Here is a 7,547-nt window from a genome sequence, read left to right as displayed (position 1 = left end):
CTCGATAGCCCGGCGTAGGGGAGGCAGCAGTGTGGTCGACGACTGTACAACATCCTGCGGGTGAGAGAAGGCCAGTAAGGAGAACTGGCGGGCAATTTCCTCCCGCACGAATGACTTGATTTCGGCGAGTAAGACGGAGTGGTCCGACACGGCCGACAAGCCAGCGAGATCGGCGTCGCGTGATGGAGGTCGACGCGTCATCAGCCGCTGCCGGCGTAGCTCCTCGTAGCTTTAGCACAGCGTGGTGATTTCTGCCACAGTGCGAGGGTTTTTGGCGAGTAGCATGGTGAAGGCATCGTCGTCGATGCCTTTCATGACGTTCCGGATCTTGTCGGCCTCAGACATGGTTGCGTTGGCTTTCTTGCACAAGTCGAGCACGTCTTCAATGTAGCTCGTGAAAGACTCGCCGGACTGCTGGGCTCGTTCACGTAACCGCTGTTCGGCCTGCAGCTTGCTAACGGCAGGGCGGCCAAAGACGTCCATGATGGCGGTCTTGAAAGCGGACCACGTAGCGAAATCGGATGCGTGGTTGTTGTACCATAGACTTGCCACACCCGCGAGGTAGAAAACGAGGTTGCTCAGTTTGCCTGCCTCGTCCCATTTATTGGGGACGCTCACACGCTCGTGGATCGCGAGCCAGTCCTCGACGTCGGTGCCATCCGCGCCGGTGAAGATAGGAGGGTCGCGGATGCGGGGGACACCCGGACATGGCGTCGGTGCAAGAGGAGGCGTTTACTGGGCGGCGTCTTGAGTCATGGTAGCAGGCACGGTACGGGATCGAAGCTCCAAGGGCATCGAATGCGGACCGTAGTTGTTTAAAGGGCACAGCACTCTCCACCAAATTGTCAAGACGTTTATTAACGGGGACTCAGCGACGGCGCACGGCAGCGACAGTCAAAGCGGGGACGACTCTCTGCACGAGGAGCGTGCTCTCAGAGAAGAGAACGGCCCACTGGAAGGCGCTCGAGAGGACGACCCATTACTCAGTAGGAACGCTTCGCTACAATAATAATAATAATAATAATAATAATAATAATAATAATAATAATAATAATAATAATAATAATAATAATAATAATAATAATAATAATAATAATAATAATTATTATTATTATTATTATATTATTATTATTATTATTATTATATTATTATTATTACTATTATTATTATTATTATTAGAAGCACGCAGAGAAGTCGGCCTGAGCTAGCGTAGTTAGTCGACCAGCCCACACTCTGGAACACCAAGGCTCATTATGGCGAATGAAAGCCGTTGCGAAGGTCCATTTATGGCTGCGCCATCAGGCGTTAAGTGTCACGAAATCTCAAATTCGAAACCATCGACAACACAACGTGGAAGCTTGGCGGGCAAGGTGTCGAGCTGCTAAGGTTGAGGTCGCGGGTTCAAGTCCCGGTCACGGCGGCTACATTTCGATGCGGGCGAAATGCATGAACAGCAGTGTTCTTAGATTTATTTTCACGTTAGAAAGCCCTATATAGGCGTCCAAGTGAATCTGGAGTCTCAGACTGTGACGTGCCTCATAATCATATTGTGGTTTTGGCGCGTAAAACCTCTAAACGCGTATGCGCCATCGACAGGCCATACCACTCTGTGCTGGCATGTACCATATGTTCCTGCAGATACGACATTTTCATGTTTCGTCGGTTCGGTTTTATAACGGTAGGGGTCGCTGTCATCACTGCAAGTGAAATTTCAGTTGCGAGTTATTCAAGGGAAATAGAATCCTTTTGGTCTAGATCATCGCGCAGATATAAGAACATATTCTGAGGACATCTACAAGTTACATCAGCTCTTCAAATTGCAACGTTACGGTGGCCATTAGCACCGGCTTGGTCTTAAAGGTGGATGATCACTGCATCAATGCACCCCTCGATAGTGCGTCTATAAATAGACGATCGCGACGGCTTTTATTTGCCCAGATGAGCCTTGGTGGTCCGGGGTGCGGGCTTCAAACCCGTAGCTGGTTGACGCCAGAGTGGTTCGATTCCACCTTCTGGGCGGCTTTTCGTTTTTTTTTAATTTGTGTTAGCATGCGCACTTTTGCCTTTGTGCTTTCTGGTTGAGTTGAGTTGAATAAACTTTTTTTGTCCAACGGTTGTTATTGTGCCCTTGTCTGGTAAATGTGCTTTAAACAATACTATTAACGCGACAGCGTTAAAGAGCTCGTTTCTCAGAAATTCCGGTGTCGTGAGCTTATGTCAGTTAACATCACACTGTGTTGAAGAACACTGAACATTGCTTCAGTTGCCCAAAAGCATCTGAAGTTAGGCAGGCCCCTTTGGGCAGCACTAATGCAGCGAAGCCCCCATATGAGGGCGTGCGTTTTTTATGGCATCATCGGTCGCGCATACACGTGCGCACTGGGTTGATATTTCGCGTAAGGTAGCCTTTCTCAAAAACGTAAGAGCTTACACCTTGAAAAAAAAAATAAATAAATTGGAAGCGACCCAAAGCCTTGACTTAGGTGTCAGGTAGCGGCGCTCGCACGTCGGTGTTCGTGTACCCAGGTGTATTCCTTGATTAACCTTGTGTTTGGCCTCTCTGCCAAAGCCGATCTCAGAGGCCACGTAGAAAGAAGCGCGTGGTTGGGATCTGCGCCGCCCGGCGCCGTAACGATCCCATCTGCTCACAGGAAAAGCGTCTGCTCTCTCACTCAATTAATTTTATTAACTATTCCGGCAGTTAGTTGGCCCTTATCTTAAGGAAACTTATGCTGCGGTATCGTATGTATAGAATATAGCTCTTAACGTGGATCAGAACCATAAATTTTGTGCTAGTTTTATTTTTTAAAACAGAGTCTCTGAATATTCCGGAAACCGGAAGTGCTCGGCCGGAAGTGCTTGGAAAAGAAAAACGAGGGTCAGTGGTCGCTTGTGCCACTAATACCACAGAGTAAGGAGTTTTCCGAAAGCAATATTCCTTTTCTTCAATATTTTGCTTTTGGACCCGCCAAGGTGGTTATGGTATGCTGTACTGCTGACCTGAAGGTCGCTGGATCAAATCCCGGCCTTTCCGGCGAAAATGCTTGAGGCCCGTGTGCTTAGATTCAGGCGCACGTCAAAGAACCCCAGGTGGTCGACATTTCCGGAGCCCTCGACTACGGCGTCCCTCATAATCACATCGTGGTTTTCGGACGTTAAACCCGAACGATTATTATATTATCAATATTTTGCTTGTGTTGCGAAGTTAAACGACAATTAGTCGGCTTCGAAAAGGAGCGACCATTGCGACTGAATAGGGGAAATGGGACTCTGAAAGCTGTTGCTTTTCTTTTTCAGTTAAGCGAGAACAGTAGAAAGCATCCACGTAAGCTGAGTCTGTGAAATTTAGTGTAATGACGTCAGTCATCGCAACATTCAATATTTACGGAACTATACACGTGGCCCCGCAGTAGTTGGTGATTTGCAGAATTGAACACGGTCTGCGCTCAAGCGAAAACACAACGATGAAGGTGATGAACGATGGAGTGATCTGTGGGTAAACAATGGATCACTCTGCTGTGTGGCCGCATTCCTATTTGTGGTGCCCTTTCTGCACACATGTGCAATTCCAAATAATCACATAAGAAACGGCGTAATAAGCCGGATCAAACAAAAACTGACGACGTACCGCGGGCTTCAGTAAAGAAAAAGAAGCAGCAGCGCACATTGTTCTTTCTGCAAAATGTTAGAATGTGCCCGAAATAGTGTTCTGATAGAAGTGTATATGGCCGTTATAATGGACGGACAAGTACCGTATTTTCACTATATTAGCGCGCCCTCGATTCTAGCACGCAGGCAATGTTAGATCAGAAAAACGGAAAACAAAAAAAACTTGATGCCGGTTTCGCATTTGAGCTCGATTGCAACGCACGCACAAATTTGAGGGCGACATTTAGCGAAAAAGAAGTGCGCGTTAGAAGTGCACGAATATGGTAATGCTCAGTCATTGTCCATTATAAGAGCAATGAAAAGTTTAAACTAACCATAATACAACGATACCGCTCTAATTCTGTCCATGTAAACGATTTCGCCGTTGAGCCTGAATTTTGGAGCCAATAACGAGTTTTTCAGCCTAGAACTTTGACCGACGCACAGGCTAGACACCGACTCGCAAAACACGACCGCGATGCAGCGAAAGCAACCCAACTCAACAGCAACTTTCTGGAAAGCTTGTCATGGCGTGATGGGCGCCACAGCAGGACAACAATTCCTGCAGAAAATGTCACAGTTTCAATGAACGCGATAACAACAGATTGGAATGTTATGTGAAGTAAGGCTAGCAGCTAGCTCCTTGAGCATCGGACCTGAAATTACTCAACAAAACGCTGGCATAAGGAAATCCAGCCGCTCGGGGTAGCCTGCGGTTTTTGTGCGGCGATGTTATCAATTTAGACATTATACGGAACATGACGGCCACGGTGACTGTAAAAACCCACATCGAGTGCCAATATAATTGCTATCGCAAGAAAAGTGGATGGTGCTGTGATGATTATCGCAGCGATATCGTAGGTGGAGTAAAAGAGTCGAGCACGGGCAATAGGTCGACACGGGTAACAATTTGACATGGGCAATAGGTCGACATGGGCAATAAGAGGTCGACACGGGCAATTATTCTCGAGCATACACAATTAGTAGTGGTGGGAGGGAGGGGTTGTAACACAGATGAGTAGATCAGCGTGTCCAACGTAGGTTTCCGTCCGAATAAGATAAAGGAAATAAGATGGCGAGCAGTCGACATTGTACAAACTTTTGAAAGCAATAGGCATCCTAAATAAAAAAAATAAAACGTCTGCTTCCTACAATGACTAGAATTTTACACTGTGCCTTAGCAAGTCCGCCTATATTTTAGACAGGATGTTATGAATACCGGCTGTGGTATTTACATAGAAACCACAGAGAAATAGTATAAAACACATTTCATCAAACTCCAGCCATTACTTCGCTGGAAAAAAGTGGTTCACATATGTCCCACTGACTCATGAAGGTACCATCATGCGATCAAATCACCGGGTATTTTGGGATGAAATGGCCGAAACAAGTGGCGCCGAGGAGCACTTCTCAAGTTCTGCAAAGGAACATTGAGCGCACCTCATTTTCAGCAATAGAACAGCATCTGCACATTCGCCTTATAAGCCTCCATAGGGATGTGGTCTGTTCCTGTAAAGCTCGCATAACCGCATACACAAACCATTTTTTGTCGATTTTCGTGTCCCTTCTTTTGCTGTCGAAATGGTCGAGTACTGATGCTGTCCCTGAATATCTGCCCACTATTCAAGCGGTATATGGTATCAAGAAAATTATTCCCATGCACCATTATCCACAATTAGGCATACTGAAGAGGGTGGCTATATCACAAAGGATTGTGTTTCGATGCATTTATCGGCGGAGTTACAGCACAAGTCTACAAAAACACATGATGCCTAGGAGCTGAAATCGCCCCTCTAGAAAACCAGAAAATGGGGAAAAAATACCTGGCATTTTGAATGGCAGGTTTCTTTTTTTTCATCTGAACGAAAGAAAAATTCAGAAGCTCCCGCAAAAAAAAAAAAAAAAATGGAACACATTTCAACGGCATTGTGGCACTACCGCCACCTTCCGAAACCGCTGTAAAAGAATTCTTCTCGAGCTGACATACACTCAGGTAAGACAGCAGCCACTTAGCGTTGCACAATAGCAACGCAACGAGTGATGCAAGCAATAGCAGCGAGTGATGTGGGAGAAATATTTTTCTGCAACAGGAAAAGTGGGACGCATGTGTCCCACTGAGGCACAAAGGGTTAAGGTTGTTGCAGTGGTAGCCAAGAAAACTCTGTGCAGCCTCGAAGAAAAAGTTTCTGGGCAATTTGTCTGCAGGAAACTGTCCCAGTTGCTTCAAGCATTTAATGCAGTGTCGCAGAGGCGTAGTAGTGCTAGTGTGTCATTTTGTTGAATGTTGAACATTAGGCAGCACTATACGCAACATCAGACCTACGCAACATTAGCCAACATTTACTCAACGCTAAGTAGTACTACTTCTGCCCTTGCAAATATGGAATGCTTCCCACGTATTTCGCTCTTTTTTTTCGGAATAGTCAATCTTTTATATATGTGGTTATATTATGGTTTGTATTTTCTACCTTGCAACACTAAAGTTCTTTATGCAGCGAAGCTGCATACGGCTTGGCGAAACCAAAATTCGTCCGTCCTGAGAGAGAGAAGAGGGAGAAAGGAAAGACGGGGAGGCCTTGTCCTGTGTACGCAAAAACTCCTATGTGGCACAGGAAACTCCGCGTTTGTGTCACAGAAAGTGGGCAAGCGCCACTATTCACCACTGGCTCAGTAAAAATGAAGGAGGCAACACACAGGCTGCAAGCACCAATTAAGGTTTCTGCACAGACGTAACCAATAATTGATAACGACTTAAATGGACCGTTGGGATTAACTCAGTGATAAACATATGAACCCCGCATTCCATTGCCGCTGGTTAACCATCCGTACGGTGTGCTTGAGCGGGGATATTTCTTTCTTGTAATTTTCGTCTCGAAAGGTTTGTTTTTATGCTGACTTGAAAGCAGAAGATCACTTCACATCGAATATACTTCTCAAAAACTTGGAGGACGCTCGAGCTTCGCCTTCAAGAGTAGAACGCGATAGCGTAATCGGGCCCCGTGCGCATCGCCTTCAACCGTGCAGCTAGGAAAGAAACGTTTGTGCGCATGACATTGGCAGTTTCAAACTATCCTAGAATATCGACCGCAAGAACAGTTGGGAAGTGCCCAATAGTCATACTTGTTCCTTTTGCAAATTGGCGAAGTACTCAGTACGTGTCCGCAAGGTTCCACGCGCACCTGCGCAGCTGCCCATTTTGTAATGGGTGGGTAGCTTTAAACCACCCATTCGTTGCGCAATTCACATGTTTTGACGGCTGTTGCGATTCTACCATTCTGCCACGCAACATTACATGCGTTAAAGGCCAACTCCGGCGATTTTTTGACCATGTCAAAGTAATGGTGCTTTTATTTTCCTGAGACGCTCCTGTCACGGGTCCGATAGCACAAATACTCGGCAAATTGGACAATAATTTTAAATAAGCAAAAAAGCGCAACAGCGAAACCGACACCCAACCGAGCAGTACTGTCTTGACGTGACGTATAAGCCGGCAAAACCGGAAATCATGCAAGGCATGCCGGTCCCGCCAGCGCATGGTATGAAAGCTGCGAAGAGCAGACGCTCAGGGGAAAGATGACCCCGTCGCAATAGCCGTACTAAATTTGTGGCTGACCATGCTACGTGCACAAGCTCCTCAGATCTGTCGGAAAATGACAGCTGCGATGCGGACGCGTTTGGAGGCCAACCGAAATCGCCATTACTCTTCGATGAGGCAGAACACACCTGCTTAATTATTTGCTTGCCTGGTTGCGCGCATTCCACCGCCAGATGGCGCCACCTGTCCAGGCAGCACAAATTTGTGGGGCGGCGATCGGGTAAAATGCTATCGCTGAGAAGTTTGTGGACTAACTAAAGCTTCTTAATATTGCTATGGGAAGAGTGCATAAATTTGGCAATAG

At 46.5% G+C, this 7,547-nt stretch overlaps 1 non-coding gene across 1 annotated transcript; it reads left to right on the top strand.

Moving 5' to 3' along the window:
* The first annotated feature begins 1,932 nt into the window (after nucleotides 1-1,932).
* On the top strand, nucleotides 1,933-2,019 carry Trnastop-uca (transfer RNA opal suppressor (anticodon UCA)). Its single transcript has one exon. It is a non-coding gene; the product is annotated as a tRNA-Sec (tRNA).
* Nucleotides 2,020-7,547: the final 5,528 nt, after the last annotated feature.

This window comes from Rhipicephalus sanguineus, chromosome 2 (assembly GCF_013339695.2).
Source record: "Rhipicephalus sanguineus isolate Rsan-2018 chromosome 2, BIME_Rsan_1.4, whole genome shotgun sequence".
NCBI classification, from domain to species: domain Eukaryota; kingdom Metazoa; phylum Arthropoda; class Arachnida; order Ixodida; family Ixodidae; genus Rhipicephalus; species Rhipicephalus sanguineus.
Note: the sequence above shows the minus strand (reverse complement) of the source record. Positions and strands in the feature narration are given on the sequence as shown.